An 18,270-nucleotide genomic window follows, 5' to 3' on the forward strand; every position below is an offset into this window, starting at 1 on the left:
CCATTTATAATTGGTCACGATTACGATGGAAACATGTAGTGCACTATAGTGAATTATTTATAGTAAAAAGGTATAGGTATTAGGTACCTATAGTATTTTCCACTCTCCAGCCCAGCATTAAGAGCAAAGGTAGTCCCTATTTTCCTCTCTGGATCATTAAGTACGGACAATATTTTTTTCATATTTTGATGAATATTACCCGCAGCCCGTTGTTTGATTTTTATGGTGTCCGTATTAATTTATATGCTTAGGTAACTACTTATACTTGTCAAGGTACGTTGTTTGATTTTTATGGTGTTCGTATTAATTTATATGCTTAGGTAACTACTTATACTTGTCAAGGTACACTACGACTATAAACTGCTACATTTAAAAACAAAAAATATTATTAAAAAATACACCATTGTTTACCAGAGTACCTTATAAAAAAACACCCAAAATATCGTCTCCGCCTCGATCGAAGTTACATTTACCAAGCTACTAACAAAATTATATAGAAAACGTGAAAGTTTAAGCTCGGATCAAACCGCTAGTGAGATATATGAAGTTCTGTCTCGGCTTGTTACGTCCAGAAACTTTTCAATAACTCTATCAACAACTTCCTAAATTAGCCTTGGTGCGGTACACTACTCCAACTAAAGCAGAGGTTCCCAACCTTTTTTCGACTACGAACCACTTCAATTATTTAAACCATAGTTCGAGTACATCCCTACTGCCTACCTAACCTAACAATCAGTTTCTGAAAATTTTATTTACGTAAATTGTGTGTGTGTGGTTATGTTCTTCGTCCGTTTCTGGGATAGTAATTATTTGAATTAATTAATAGTTTCCCAGTATGAACGTACTACTTCGATATTATTAGAGTTATCCTTTTGCAAACCATGTGCCGTAGCACAGGCGTGGTTTGCGAGCCACTGGTTGGGAATCACTGAACTAAGTTTTCTTTAGTTAGCATTTGGAAAAGTTGCTAAATTCACTTTCCACTCTCATTTGAAGTTGGCCGCATGAACTCGTTCACTGCTATTGATGGTAATGAGGTTGTCAAAATATACATTAATTTTAGTTTCTTGTACTCTCGCTAGACAAACGGAACTCAAAATATAAAACAGCAAAAAATTCTAAGTTTACCATCTTCGTCGTTAATGAAATTATGATAGTGACGTCACGGGTAGCGGGTACGCAACAGTCGTACTAGTCTGAAAAAATGTCTAACCTTAGAATTCAATTTTCAAATTCTACTAACTAAGTACAAATTCAAAACTTAAGAAGATTCAATTAGGTAATGTTAATGTATAACTTGGAAAACCGGTTTTGTTATCGTCCAAAAATTTTTTTAGCTTAATCTTTTTTTACAGTATAGGCAATCATTTTTACAACCCTATGCAGTTTTTGGACTCGTGAAAAAAAAAAATCAAACCCACAATCACTATCCTGTTGCATTTCTCCCGTAACACAACAGTAAGTTTTAAACAACCCTCCGGCTTAGTAGTAAATCGTAGTAAAGTAGGCGATGACAAGAAAAACACAAAACTTTGGTCATTACCTCCTCTGGGACGGAGTCAGAGTGCAAAGTTTGCTGTATATATTGTACCTACCTGAATGATTCCAAAACTATTGGGGTCCCACAAGGGTTTTAGTGCCTCATTATTAAGTCATAACATTACAGCAGCTTTTTGTGTGAGTAAGAACAAATAGGTACTATTTTTAGGAATTCGTGGGTCAACTAAAGTTTGTTTGTACTCAGCGGCTATAAAATAAAGCTAATACATAAACCATGCGTTTTTGATGTGATCACAAAAGATTTACTTACATTTTTGTAAATTAAATTCACACTTTTATCAAATTAATCATCTCAACTAATTCGTCTACTGCTTGTCACAGTGTTATGAATCATAATTATATCATGCCTTGAAGTTAGCTTAAAGCAATCATTTTTGTGACAATATTGCTATTTACTATTTTATTGATTTTGTATGTTTTAAAGCAATTCCTACAATTCAATCCTGCGTTTCTCGTTCCTGCGTTTATTATTCCGAAGTTATTTTTCAAAAACTGTTGTAATTTTTCAAAAACCAATCAATAAAAGCCTGAACCGTCAGAAGACCACATTTCCTCATGCATCGCTTCGCGACATGTCGACTTTCCCATGTTCTCGGCCGCATTGTGACGGAATCATGATTTATCCTTCTTCGGGTCTCGACTTTGAACTTACAACTTGTCTGTAGCTGTAGTGAAGGGTTCGCGTAAATTGTCTCTTCTTTCCTTGCCATAAACTTTGTTGGGAAAATGTTAAAGGTGACGCCTTTATTTTCTGTACTTGAGCGAATAGCCACTAAAGTTGGAACTTCAAGTTTCTGTTTGCTGTAATCGTATCTTAGATTTTGTTAGAGAAGAAACATCTGGAAATAAAATAGATGTTTTAGCGTTTAAATCCTGTAAATACGTTACAATCAAAATGTGCTTTTGTAGCAAAATGAACCAAGCAAGGTTTCTTTTAACTTTTATAATATTGTCTTCGGTTACCGCGATAGTTACTCATGAAATAAAACTATTAAAACGTATTTTATCGCGTATATTGGGGTTTATATAATAAAGTTGCAGAGAACAATCACTACGATTACTACAGTTTTCAGTTCCACCATACGGTTTGTAAATATATCGCCCACTTTGAACAGCTGTGTACCCGGTGCGAAACGAGCATTGCTCCAGTACCCGCTAAAAGCAGTCGTAATGTACCTCAGTATCGATCACCCTAATGGAGTTACCCGGAAAACTATAAATTCCGACCGCCCCTTTCTAAAAGGATAATCACACAGACAACTCCGAAGCAAATGGGAATTTAGCGCCCCCTGAGAGGAGGCCTAATTGACAAAACATACTCGATTACAACCCCCTCTTGTGAGGACTAATCACTTCGGGAACGATTTTCCGGTGTTAAGTATAGGCGTTTTTAACTTGAGACAAAGTGCTGCTGAGTTTTCCATATTTTTCTTACGTTACGTATCACTACACAAAATTTTAATGATAGCTGGATTTTTTACAATTTCAATACTAGGTACCTACCCGTGTTTCATACACATATCTATGTTTTATGGCTAGCTATCAACAATTTAGCGAGGAAAAATTAAAAATTTAGGCAAAATAAATGTTGTTTGTAAAAATTTAAGGAAAATATAAATTTCATTCCTTTGTTTCTCAGTTTCTCTAATTCTAGATATGGTAGTATTTACACATATATTTAATAACATCTCTATGATGGAAGTTCCGTTTTACTTGGTTTAACGCATAAAAGGATCATTATGGAAGTAATTAAAATTAATTTGTTATTTAATTATTCATGTTCGAAATAAAAATATTTCATATCATTATGTACTCAATTATTCTGATATTATTTTTATAATTTTATTTGGATTTTATACATTAAACGATATAGGTATTTTTATTACTTACTCTTTCTTGAGAAACATACTTTTTATTGACAAATTTCCAAACAGTTCAAAATAGGTATTTTTGTATTAGCGATCCTGTAATCATTTAACTAAATTATGCAGGGCCAGATTAACGAGCGATAGATCTCTCCAAAAATACTGAAGAAACCGATTCAATTTATCAGCTCGTCAACGATCTAATAGCGTAATCTATTTACCTAAAGGTAACAGTCGATTTCCAACTGCAGCTGCAATTTTACTATGTAAATTGACAGTAACAGCGACGCGTTCAGTACCAGTAGTGCAGCTGCGGTCAGAAATGGAATGTTACCCTAAGCCGCCATCGGAGCGGCCAAGGTATTTACAAATATCTGTGCCTGAACATATTCAGATATTTTTGGCACTTTAGCCGTTCCGATATACAGTTGTTAAATATGATTTGGAAATACTCCAAAATCGATTTAAAGGAAGAAACTTAAAAGAAGGTCCCTTATCTCAGTTTAGCAGCTGGGCTGAGACAACAGAACCAATGAGCCGGACTGTGGAGGGTCGATCAGTTTGATAAAATTATATTTTAAGCCTTATTTTGTCTTTGTCAATATTGGACTTGTCTTCCGACACCTATTTTGTTTTATCATAAACTTACAGTTGTTGATGTTTGTGTACGATATTGAATATTGATTAATTAAAGTGAACAAATATACTACTTTGTTATTTTGATTCACATATTTATTCATTTTTTATTTATATTTAAACACAAGTAAAACCTATTATACCATTGCCTGTCACTTTGAAATTTTGTTTTATTAAGAAATCGCTAAACGCATTTTTAATGTCAGATGTGTTGTAGGTTTTCTGAAGGTCTTGTTTATATTTATTACTGATACAGTCTGCCGTTTATGCATATTAATAATTTCGAAATGCAATGCAGGCAGGCCCAAAAATACATTGACAAAGAATATAATATTATACTGAAACAGAACGTATTAATCATCAAAATATTCTTCTTTGGCTTTGTTATACAAACATTTGATAAAATTTATCAATAATGTGCACACTGCACGGTAACAAAATCTTAGTGAACGTTTGTCAGGTAACTTGGCGGTGATAATGACAGGGAACTGCCGCGGACGCCGCACCCCTTCTCCACTTACGCACCTCCGGGGACAGCGAGCGCGGAAAAATTGATATTCTATTTGCCACAAACAATTGGTAGTCTGGGAACATGCAACATAATTTTGATGTCAGTTTTTTTTACACGTGTAACTTTATAGTCGTATTGTTAATTCAATTCAATTCAAATATTTTAATAAAGATGCCTACTTTTTTGCCCTTTTTAACAGTTTCAATTAGTTTAAATATTTTGTTCTTTTAGGTTACCTATTATAACAAGTGCGAGTCGGACTCGCGCACGGAGGGTTCCGCACCATCAACAAAAAATAAAGCAAAAAAATCGTGTTTGTTGTATGGGAGCCCCCCTTAAATATTTATTTTATATTATTTTTAGTATTTGTTGTTATAGCAGCAACAGAGATACATCATTTGTGAAAATTTCAACTGTCTAGCTGTCGCGGTTCATGAGATACAGCCTGGTGACAGACAGACGGACAGCCAAGTCTTAGTAATAGGGTCCCTTTTTTTACCCTTTGGGTACGGAACCCTAAAAATTAGAAATGTTTATATTTATGCCGAAAATATTATATACTAGTATGAGTAGGTGGAATATAGATATATAATTACATACTAGCAGATAGATTGGAATTGTATTTTACATCACTACATAGTATAAAACAAAGTCGCTTCCCGCTGTCTGTCTGTATGTCTGTATGTATGCTTAGATCATTAAAACTACGCAACGGATTTTGATGCGGTTTTTTTAAATAGATAGAGTGATTCAAGAGGAAGGTTTATTTAGGTATAATTTGTTAACCCGTGCGAAGCCGGGGCGGGTCGTATCAATATATAATGCACGTGGCCCTGCCTTGTAGCAATATGTGTAAATTCAATCGGTAATAACCTGACGTGTATCCCCACTAAAGCCTTGAAACAAATTTATTAAACGTAAACGCTGAGTTCTACCTGTCGATATTTTCCGAACTCCCCAGAAACATTAAAATTCGACGTCCGTATCCAAACAGAATGCCTTCTCACATCTCTAAAGAAAAGTCATTGGGGAAATTCGTGGGGAGAGACGCAACGGCGTGTTTTCAGTCGCGGCAGTGCCGTCCACGCCCGAGCCGCGAGAGGGCGCCGCGCGCGCCTACGGACTTGTCAGGACTTGTTGCTCACCTAACATGCAGCCCGATGAGACCTGATTAGTGAATTATGTCCCACCCAAATCTGTAATGAATTTTATAACCAAACCACTCTACAACCATGCGAAACTGCTCATGCTTTTAAGTTTCGCGCTCATCATTATCCTAGCCGGCATCCTTCTCAAGAATAAAACTAAACAATTACAAACAGTAAATGATTACCTCGAGGGCGGTTTGCCGACAAATGCAACGGAGCCCGGGAAAACGAGGAGAAAAGAATACCTGTACCGTCTTTTGACAAATACTACCCGTTCGCTCATACAAATGGAAATAAAAGCTAGGAGACTGGAGGAAAATATGCGTAGGATTAAGGAAAAGACTGCAGATTTATTGTGGAAGAACAAGGATAAAGCGCTGTGGCATATTCTGTTTAAAAATATAAGCAGACATATTTCCATTCGACACGAGTTCCATCAGCATTCTAGTTTGCGAAGAATAATGCAGGATGCTCACACTGGCCTACACAAGGGGAAAAGAAAAGTTTTTCTAAGTTAAATATAGACTGTGTAATCGTGTTTAATATAAATTATCGTTAAAATATTTGTATAAAGTGCTAGATTGAAATTCCAAACAGACAATAACCGTATTTTATTGGAACCAGTTTCTACGTGTACCAACTAGAGAACCGCGCGCGCTCGATGTTCGCTTCCCAGAGCACGTACGAGTATGTACCATATGACTTATCTTATGGCTTAGTGATACAATTTTATAGAACCTTCAATGCTACTTTTCAGTGTTAAGCTTAACCTGCTAGGTTTAACGGCACTACGACTGAACTGTATAATTTTCAGAGACAAGTTATTGTTTTCCCCAAGAATTGAAGCTAAATTATTTTATTAAATAAACAGCTATCTTTATATCATATTTTAGAATTTAGTACCTTTAAAAATAAATGTAAATAGGTAATGTAAGCAGTGTACTTTGGGTACAATTTTCCTGAAGAATATTTTCCGAAATCCGCTAAAAATACACCAATTTATTGGCTACATTGTCCTGTTATCATTTCGTTTTTTCTTGACTTAATTAATATGATAAGAGATAACTGTATTTAGATACTAAATAATTTAATACGTAACTATGCTATAATAGGTACTTATTTTTGTAAAAAGACTAAATTATTCGAGCTCTGAATATAAGTTATGAAATTGCTCGGCTCTATGAGTAAGTATATTTTATGCCTGCTAGTAACTTACTATTACGCGAATAGGCAGCTTCAGCGAAACTAAATTAGGTAGGAGCTACTGAATAGGGGGATCTTAGTAATAAAGTAGCACCGTTGGCAAAGAAATAAGTTAAACAGTTCCATAGGAGAGCAAAGTTACAGTCCAATAGATACATATTACACCTCCAGTGTATGCACTGGAGGTGTAATATGTATCTAGTAAGTTTAAATAACTATATAGGTTGGATTGGATTGGATTTATTGAATGAAAAAATGAATGAATGAAAAAGTCATATTTGATATACATTTTAATACATCCATCTATCAATCTTAAAATTCTACAATGTAAATGAGTTTACCGCGAATTACCTTTTCGCACGTGTATTGTACAACGTTTTATAGTAAATCATCATTTTCCTCGCGTTGTCCCGGCATTTTGCCACGGCGCATGGGAGCCTGGGGTCCGCTTGGCAACTAATCCCAGTAATTGGCGGGGGCACTAGTTTTTACGAAAGCGACTGCCATCTGACCTTCCAACCACGGGGGTAAACTAGGCCCGTATTGGGATTAGTCCGGTTTCCTCACGATGTTTTCCTTCACCGAAAAGCGACTGGTAAATATCAAATGACATTTCGTACATAAGTTCCGAAAAACTCATTGGTACGAGCCGGGGTTCGAACCCGCGACCTCCGGATTGCAAGTCACACGCTCTTACCGCTTGGCCACCAGCGCTTTATAGTAAATATGGCCGTTAAAATATTCGACATATAGCTCGTATAGTGCTAGTTACCGCACTTGGGCTGTAAATTAGAACCATATGTACTTACTGTAAAAGCTGTTCGGATAACGGACCTGCTCTGGACGTCGTCGACGTAGAAGTTGTTAAACTGCCCCAATACCTGTAGTATTAACATCGTATTAAATTACAATCCCCATAGAACCTCTTCAAGGGATGAATTTCGAGATAAAATAATCTTATCATCTTTTTCTAAGATATATTTTAATTTATTTATGTGCCAAAATCCATTCAGCCGTTTGCTATATTAGTGGTGGTTGGATAACAAATTATCCTTACGTTCAAACATACAAATTTATACATTTATGAGTATAATGATAATTAATAACAAAACTTCCGTGATACACAGACATATTAAATAAGTATATTAAAAATCGGTCACTCACGTATTTTAAGTCGAAAACGCTCGACATGTTTCCCTCCGTACCGAGCACACACGACACGTATCAGAACATGTCGAGCGTTTTCCATTTAAAATACGTGAGTGACCCGTTTTTAATATATTTAATAAGGTATAATTATTAATTATGATAGTAGGAAGATAAACGAGTATGAATCACGTACACCATTTATTAAATTTAATGCTCTTATTTCTTTCAGAAAAATGGAACTGAACAAGGACGCATGCAGCTTGACCCCAAATTTTTCTGGACTTACTTTGAATGGGTCCGAATTGGGATTAGGTAATGATGTCCGTCTTTATTATTCTGACAGAACTCGTAAAAGACGAATAAACGTGCTTTTTTGTTGTGATTTTTGGTTTATAATACTGACATGACTGTAAAGACCGGGAGGTCAATTCAAACTTAGGTACATTCCGATATCAAAATGATACAAGTTTGTTATCATTCGCGCGTATACATATTGCTCGTACTTATTCTGACATAATAATATACTTATTGGCGTGAGCGAGACTCTTTAAAATTTTGGTTGGGAACTGAAAATCAGCGGTCTCGCTGAGTCTCATCGATTTTACTAGACAAGTATTTGTAAATTCTACCAGATTTTTTATTGTATATGTAATTCATTGTTTTCTGGTAAATAAATATCTTTTTATTTTAATTTTTTTTAAACTATCTGTTGGTACACTGGTTTGTACTTAGTTTCACCCTTTTTTGTTTCAGGTACCTACCAAACGAGAAATCTACGGATTTCATCGATGAAACAAAACACCGTATAATTAAATATTTTTGTATCCATAAAGTGTCAAATAGCAGTATATAAAATGTAATCTAACAAGAATTTATAATAATTAAATAATTTAAATGACGTTCTGCTTCTCTATTTTAAACCGTCAGTGACTTCCAATTTCCAGAATTGCCTCAAATAAATATATTTGGGAATAAAATCTAAAATAAACCTTAAATTCAGTTCGCTAAGTAAAGGTTTAGGTTTTGATTAAGAGTATGGTATTTGTTCACTAGCCGTATATGTTTGCAATACGTCACAATATAAGAAAAATCGTTGGTAGACGGAAAAGTCCCAAACCTTAAGGTAACTCCGTCCACTGACTTGTTTTTTGTAAAAATATCATAATTATTTAAATAACCAGCAGTACTAGCTCTTTCATATAAATACTTTTATAAAGTAAAATAAAATAAAAAAACGGCCAAGTGCGAGCCGGACTCGCGTTCCAAGGGTTCCGTACATTAAGTTCGATTCACGCTTGACTGCACATTTCTAATAGGTTTTTCTGTCATCTATATGAAAAGAACTATTTTGTGTATTTTTTTCAAAATGTTAGACCCAGTGCTTTCGGAGATAAAAGGGGGGGGGGGGGAGGTACTTTTTTTGCCTATTTTGTTGAATAACTGCTCAACTATTTATCCTAAAATTATATAAAAGAATATTTGAGATACTTACAATGAGCTCTTTCATTTGATATGTAACATAGGTACTCGATTGTTTGAAAAACTTTATTTTTTAATTTTCTCATGTACCTCCCCCCCCCCAAAATGGCCTCCATATTTAAAATTCATTTATTTACGTTACATGCCCGTCTTTGGGTCACAAACTTACATATGTGTGCCAAATTTCAACTTAATTGGTCCAGTAGTTTTGAAGAAAATAGGCTGTGACAGACGGACAGATAAACGCACGAATGATCCGATGATAAGGGTTCCGTTTTTTTCCTTTTGAGGTACGGAACCCTGAAAACTGTTAAATTCGTCAAGTTTATTAAAAAGTATATATGACACCGTAAGATTGTGAACCCGTTTGTTTACAATCTAACGCAGGTTTGGTTAGGTTAGTTTATAATCTCCCTGCCGTCAGTTTATAATTTAACTAGCGAGATTATAAACTGACGAGTGTTTACAATTTTACAGTGACATATACGTATCAACACAGTTATGACCAGCCAAAGTGAAATTATAAAAACAATATGACTCACTATGACCTTACTCTTTATTCAAACATCAACAAACAAAGTTGTTTGTCCAGTCCCAGTATCGCTAAGATGCAGTGCCTATTCTAATAGAGCGAGGCGGAAAAGGACAGAAATATGTGAATACTCGTTTTAGTAGCGGTACTTGATCACTCAAAGATAATTTATCATCGTTGTTGGTGTTCGGTTGTGCATGTTATCATCTTCAAAACAAAGTCTGTGCTATTTGTGAAAACAAATCCAGTGATAATGTCGTGCTGTAAGTACACTTTCAATTTTAACAATAATTATTCAAAATTGCTTGTAGTGTGCAAAAGTTGAAGAGGTAATTATGTAAGATTTGAGGTTATGTTAAATGAGTATTACCGGCACCAACACCTAACATCTAATTTATGAGAAAATTATTTGCTAAATATTAAAATACTTAGACAATATGCTAGCTAATTATAGAATTCAAATGTATATTTGGTGGATTAGCCGATTGAGACGTAGACTCGTATTGTATGCTATAGTGATTAGACATTTAGAATACTAATTAAGTGTAAAGAATGCGAAGAGTACCTAATTTATTTATAATTTATTTAAAGCTAATGCAGCAAAGCAAATCTACCTCTAACACAAATAGGTACGGTATTTTAGTACCTATGATACCTATATCATGAGTAGGTACGTCATCCTCCCACACATTGTGATACAGTAGGTATACTGAGTCAACTAAATCTTGTCAGTAAATAGGAACAAAAAAAACTATACTCATCCTTTTCTTTTGAGTGCTAGTACTAGTGTTAGACAAAGATAGTATGATTCTCTTTGTCTATGTTTGAAATCAAACAGACCTTTGACACACTATATCTAACTGAACGTAAAGCAATGACCTACTCAAATCCGTTAATGTTTAGGTCATACTGAGCAAATTTTACTATGGGGCCAACCCCAAAATCGCGAAAAAAAAATGACTTTCCCATAGGAAATTAGACATAGATATAGAATTTTTTTATTTAACACCACATTGAAAAATGTTTACAGGCAATGCTACAAAACATTACAAGACTTAGAATTAAACTTAAATAGGCACAAATTAATTTGTTTACATGTAGATATCATTTTTTTAAATTATGATGGTAAAAAGGTGCGAACCTCAGCATGTGTTACAGCAGGCTTACCTACTACAACGCTACAATTACAACATCAGAGAAGCAAAATGTATGAATCAGACAACATTTTCGGATTTGGCCTCATAGTAAAAGTTGCTCAGTGCTCAGTATGACCTAAACAATAATGGGTTTGAGTAATTGCTTTACGTTCAGTTACATACTTGTATTTTTCATAAGTATTTGATGATATGTATACCTACCATGCGGTCCTAGTAGTAATTAATCATAATTATGCGACCTCACAAGACTTCAAAAGCTACAAAACGTCTTTAATCTCAGTTCAGATAAATAAAAACTTTTTTTTGTCATTATGAATGCTCAAAGACGAAGTTAACAATATTTTCCATGTAAGAATTTTTGTAGTGAACCTTTGAAAGTGGAGGTTTTGTAATACAGCCCGAGGGAAATGAATACTGAATACTGGCTTTGAGGGCAAAAATGAAACGTATTTTTACTTGATATTTGCGTGAAAATACAAGTAATGGCGCGATTTCAGCCATTCCTAATCGTATTTCGTACTACATATCTATGTTTTACCTATCGTATTACATATCTATGTTTTATGGCTAGCTATCAACAATTTAGCGAGGAAAAATTAAAAATTTAGGCAAAATAAATGTTGTTTGTAAAAATTTAAGGAAAATATAAATTTCATTCCTTTGTTTCTCAGTTTCTCTAATTCTAGATATGGTAGTATTTACACATATATTTAATAACATCTCTATGATGGAAGTTCCGTTTTACTTGGTTTAACGCATAAAAGGATCATTATGGAAGTAATTAAAATTAATTTGTTATTTAATTATTCATGTTCGAAATAAAAATATTTCATATCATTATGTACTCAATTATTCTGATATTATTTTTATAATTTTATTTGGATTTTATACATTAAACGATATAGGTATTTTTATTACTTACTCTTTCTTGAGAAACATACTTTTTATTGACAAATTTCCAAACAGTTCAAAATAGGTATTTTTGTATTAGCGATCCTGTAATCATTTAACTAAATTATGCAGGGCCAGATTAACGAGCGATAGATCTCTCCAAAAATACTGAAGAAACCGATTCAATTTATCAGCTCGTCAACGATCTAATAGCGTAATCTATTTACCTAAAGGTAACAGTCGATTTCCAACTGCAGCTGCAATTTTACTATGTAAATTGACAGTAACAGCGACGCGTTCAGTACCAGTAGTGCAGCTGCGGTCAGAAATGGAATGTTACCCTAAGCCGCCATCGGAGCGGCCAAGGTATTTACAAATATCTGTGCCTGAACATATTCAGATATTTTTGGCACTTTAGCCGTTCCGATATACAGTTGTTAAATATGATTTGGAAATACTCCAAAATCGATTTAAAGGAAGAAACTTAAAAGAAGGTCCCTTATCTCAGTTTAGCAGCTGGGCTGAGACAACAGAACCAATGAGCCGGACTGTGGAGGGTCGATCAGTTTGATAAAATTATATTTTAAGCCTTATTTTGTCTTTGTCAATATTGGACTTGTCTTCCGACACCTATTTTGTTTTATCATAAACTTACAGTTGTTGATGTTTGTGTACGATATTGAATATTGATTAATTAAAGTGAACAAATATACTACTTTGTTATTTTGATTCACATATTTATTCATTTTTTATTTATATTTAAACACAAGTAAAACCTATTATACCATTGCCTGTCACTTTGAAATTTTGTTTTATTAAGAAATCGCTAAACGCATTTTTAATGTCAGATGTGTTGTAGGTTTTCTGAAGGTCTTGTTTATATTTATTACTGATACAGTCTGCCGTTTATGCATATTAATAATTTCGAAATGCAATGCAGGCAGGCCCAAAAATACATTGACAAAGAATATAATATTATACTGAAACAGAACGTATTAATCATCAAAATATTCTTCTTTGGCTTTGTTATACAAACATTTGATAAAATTTATCAATAATGTGCACACTGCACGGTAACAAAATCTTAGTGAACGTTTGTCAGGTAACTTGGCGGTGATAATGACAGGGAACTGCCGCGGACGCCGCACCCCTTCTCCACTTACGCACCTCCGGGGACAGCGAGCGCGGAAAAATTGATATTCTATTTGCCACAAACAATTGGTAGTCTGGGAACATGCAACATAATTTTGATGTCAGTTTTTTTTACACGTGTAACTTTATAGTCGTATTGTTAATTCAATTCAATTCAAATATTTTAATAAAGATGCCTACTTTTTTGCCCTTTTTAACAGTTTCAATTAGTTTAAATATTTTGTTCTTTTAGGTTACCTATTATAACAAGTGCGAGTCGGACTCGCGCACGGAGGGTTCCGCACCATCAACAAAAAATAAAGCAAAAAAATCGTGTTTGTTGTATGGGAGCCCCCCTTAAATATTTATTTTATATTATTTTTAGTATTTGTTGTTATAGCAGCAACAGAGATACATCATTTGTGAAAATTTCAACTGTCTAGCTGTCGCGGTTCATGAGATACAGCCTGGTGACAGACAGACGGACAGCCAAGTCTTAGTAATAGGGTCCCTTTTTTTACCCTTTGGGTACGGAACCCTAAAAATTAGAAATGTTTATATTTATGCCGAAAATATTATATACTAGTATGAGTAGGTGGAATATAGATATATAATTACATACTAGCAGATAGATTGGAATTGTATTTTACATCACTACATAGTATAAAACAAAGTCGCTTCCCGCTGTCTGTCTGTATGTCTGTATGTATGCTTAGATCATTAAAACTACGCAACGGATTTTGATGCGGTTTTTTAAAATAGATAGAGTGATTCAAGAGGAAGGTTTATTTAGGTATAATTTGTTAACCCGTGCGAAGCCGGGGCGGGTCGTATCAATATATAATGCACGTGGCCCTGCCTTGTAGCAATATGTGTAAATTCAATCGGTAATAACCTGACGTGTATCCCCACTAAAGCCTTGAAACAAATTTATTAAACGTAAACGCTGAGTTCTACCTGTCGATATTTTCCGAACTCCCCAGAAACATTAAAATTCGACGTCCGTATCCAAACAGAATGCCTTCTCACATCTCTAAAGAAAAGTCATTGGGGAAATTCGTGGGGAGAGACGCAACGGCGTGTTTTCAGTCGCGGCAGTGCCGTCCACGCCCGAGCCGCGAGAGGGCGCCGCGCGCGCCTACGGACTTGTCAGGACTTGTTGCTCACCTAACATGCAGCCCGATGAGACCTGATTAGTGAATTATGTCCCACCCAAATCTGTAATGAATTTTATAACCAAACCACTCTACAACCATGCGAAACTGCTCATGCTTTTAAGTTTCGCGCTCATCATTATCCTAGCCGGCATCCTTCTCAAGAATAAAACTAAACAATTACAAACAGTAAATGATTACCTCGAGGGCGGTTTGCCGACAAATGCAACGGAGCCCGGGAAAACGAGGAGAAAAGAATACCTGTACCGTCTTTTGACAAATACTACCCGTTCGCTCATACAAATGGAAATAAAAGCTAGGAGACTGGAGGAAAATATGCGTAGGATTAAGGAAAAGACTGCAGATTTATTGTGGAAGAACAAGGATAAAGCGCTGTGGCATATTCTGTTTAAAAATATAAGCAGACATATTTCCATTCGACACGAGTTCCATCAGCATTCTAGTTTGCGAAGAATAATGCAGGATGCTCACACTGGCCTACACAAGGGGAAAAGAAAAGTTTTTCTAAGTTAAATATAGACTGTGTAATCGTGTTTAATATAAATTATCGTTAAAATATTTGTATAAAGTGCTAGATTGAAATTCCAAACAGACAATAACCGTATTTTATTGGAACCAGTTTCTACGTGTACCAACTAGAGAACCGCGCGCGCTCGATGTTCGCTTCCCAGAGCACGTACGAGTATGTACCATATGACTTATCTTATGGCTTAGTGATACAATTTTATAGAACCTTCAATGCTACTTTTCAGTGTTAAGCTTAACCTGCTAGGTTTAACGGCACTACGACTGAACTGTATAATTTTCAGAGACAAGTTATTGTTTTCCCCAAGAATTGAAGCTAAATTATTTTATTAAATAAACAGCTATCTTTATATCATATTTTAGAATTTAGTACCTTTAAAAATAAATGTAAATAGGTAATGTAAGCAGTGTACTTTGGGTACAATTTTCCTGAAGAATATTTTCCGAAATCCGCTAAAAATACACCAATTTATTGGCTACATTGTCCTGTTATCATTTCGTTTTTTCTTGACTTAATTAATATGATAAGAGATAACTGTATTTAGATACTAAATAATTTAATACGTAACTATGCTATAATAGGTACTTATTTTTGTAAAAAGACTAAATTATTCGAGCTCTGAATATAAGTTATGAAATTGCTCGGCTCTATGAGTAAGTATATTTTATGCCTGCTAGTAACTTACTATTACGCGAATAGGCAGCTTCAGCGAAACTAAATTAGGTAGGAGCTACTGAATAGGGGGATCTTAGTAATAAAGTAGCACCGTTGGCAAAGAAATAAGTTAAACAGTTCCATAGGAGAGCAAAGTTACAGTCCAATAGATACATATTACACCTCCAGTGTATGCACTGGAGGTGTAATATGTATCTAGTAAGTTTAAATAACTATATAGGTTGGATTGGATTGGATTTATTGAATGAAAAAATGAATGAATGAAAAAGTCATATTTGATATACATTTTAATACATCCATCTATCAATCTTAAAATTCTACAATGTAAATGAGTTTACCGCGAATTACCTTTTCGCACGTGTATTGTACAACGTTTTATAGTAAATCATCATTTTCCTCGCGTTGTCCCGGCATTTTGCCACGGCGCATGGGAGCCTGGGGTCCGCTTGGCAACTAATCCCAGTAATTGGCGGGGGCACTAGTTTTTACGAAAGCGACTGCCATCTGACCTTCCAACCACGGGGGTAAACTAGGCCCGTATTGGGATTAGTCCGGTTTCCTCACGATGTTTTCCTTCACCGAAAAGCGACTGGTAAATATCAAATGACATTTCGTACATAAGTTCCGAAAAACTCATTGGTACGAGCCGGGGTTCGAACCCGCGACCTCCGGATTGCAAGTCACACGCTCTTACCGCTTGGCCACCAGCGCTTTATAGTAAATATGGCCGTTAAAATATTCGACATATAGCTCGTATAGTGCTAGTTACCGCACTTGGGCTGTAAATTAGAACCATATGTACTTACTGTAAAAGCTGTTATAACGGACCTGCTCTGGACGTCGTCGACGTAGAAGTTGTTAAACTGCCCCAATACCTGTAGTATTAACATCGTATTAAATTACAATCCCCATAGAACCTCTTCAAGGGATGAATTTCGAGATAAAATAATCTTATCATCTTTTTCTAAGATATATTTTAATTTATTTATGTGCCAAAATCCATTCAGCCGTTTGCTATATTAGTGGTGGTTGGATAACAAATTATCCTTACGTTCAAACATACAAATTTATACATTTACGAGTATAATGATAATTAATAACAAAACTTCCGTGATACACAGACATATTAAATAAGTATATTAAAAATCGGTCACTCACGTATTTTAAGTCGAAAACGCTCGACATGTTTCCCTCCGTACCGAGCACACACGACACGTATCAGAACATGTCGAGCGTTTTCCATTTAAAATACGTGAGTGACCCGTTTTTAATATATTTAATAAGGTATAATTATTAATTATGATAGTAGGAAGATAAACGAGTATGAATCACGTACACCATTTATTAAATTTAATGCTCTTATTTCTTTCAGAAAAATGGAACTGAACAAGGACGCATGCAGCTTGACCCCAAATTTTTCTGGACTTACTTTGAATGGGTCCGAATTGGGATTAGGTAATGATGTCCGTCTTTATTATTCTGACAGAACTCGTAAAAGACGAATAAACGTGCTTTTTTGTTGTGATTTTTGGTTTATAATACTGACATGACTGTAAAGACCGGGAGGTCAATTCAAACTTAGGTACATTCCGATATCAAAATGATACAAGTTTGTTATCATTCGCGCGTATACATATTGCTCGTACTTATTCTGACATAATAATATACTTATTGGCGTGAGCGAGACTCTTTAAAATTTTGGTTGGGAACTGAAAATCAGCGGTCTCGCTGAGTCTCATCGATTTTACTAGACAAGTATTTGTAAATTCTACCAGATTTTTTATTGTATATGTAATTCATTGTTTTCTGGTAAATAAATATCTTTTTATTTTAATTTTTTTTAAACTATCTGTTGGTACACTGGTTTGTACTTAGTTTCACCCTTTTTTGTTTCAGGTACCTACCAAACGAGAAATCTACGGATTTCATCGATGAAACAAAACACCGTATAATTAAATATTTTTGTATCCATAAAGTGTCAAATAGCAGTATATAAAATGTAATCTAACAAGAATTTATAATAATTAAATAATTTAAATGACGTTCTGCTTCTCTATTTTAAACCGTCAGTGACTTCCAATTTCCAGAATTGCCTCAAATAAATATATTTGGGAATAAAATCTAAAATAAACCTTAAATTCAGTTCGCTAAGTAAAGGTTTAGGTTTTGATTAAGAGTATGGTATTTGTTCACTAGCCGTATATGTTTGCAATACGTCACAATATAAGAAAAATCGTTGGTAGACGGAAAAGTCCCAAACCTTAAGGTAACTCCGTCCACTGACTTGTTTTTTGTAAAAATATCATAATTATTTAAATAACCAGCAGTACTAGCTCTTTCATATAAATACTTTTATAAAGTAAAATAAAATAAAAAAACGGCCAAGTGCGAGCCGGACTCGCGTTCCAAGGGTTCCGTACATTAAGTTCGATTCACGCTTGACTGCACATTTCTAATAGGTTTTTCTGTCATCTATATGAAAAGAACTATTTTGTGTATTTTTTTCAAAATGTTAGACCCAGTGCTTTCGGAGATAAAAGGGGGGGGGGGGGAGGTACTTTTTTTGCCTATTTTGTTGAATAACTGCTCAACTATTTATCCTAAAATTATATAAAAGAATATTTGAGATACT

The 18,270-nt window shown here is 34.7% G+C and overlaps 1 long non-coding RNA gene across 1 annotated transcript in view; it reads right to left on the reverse strand.

Moving 5' to 3' along the window:
* Window positions 1-18,270, reverse strand: part of LOC134652140 (uncharacterized) — a 156,229-nt gene that overhangs the window by 120,926 nt on the left and 17,033 nt on the right. The window lies entirely within an intron of this gene.

The sequence above is a fragment of the Cydia amplana genome, chromosome 11 (assembly GCF_948474715.1).
Source record: "Cydia amplana chromosome 11, ilCydAmpl1.1, whole genome shotgun sequence".
NCBI lineage: Eukaryota > Metazoa > Arthropoda > Insecta > Lepidoptera > Tortricidae > Cydia > Cydia amplana.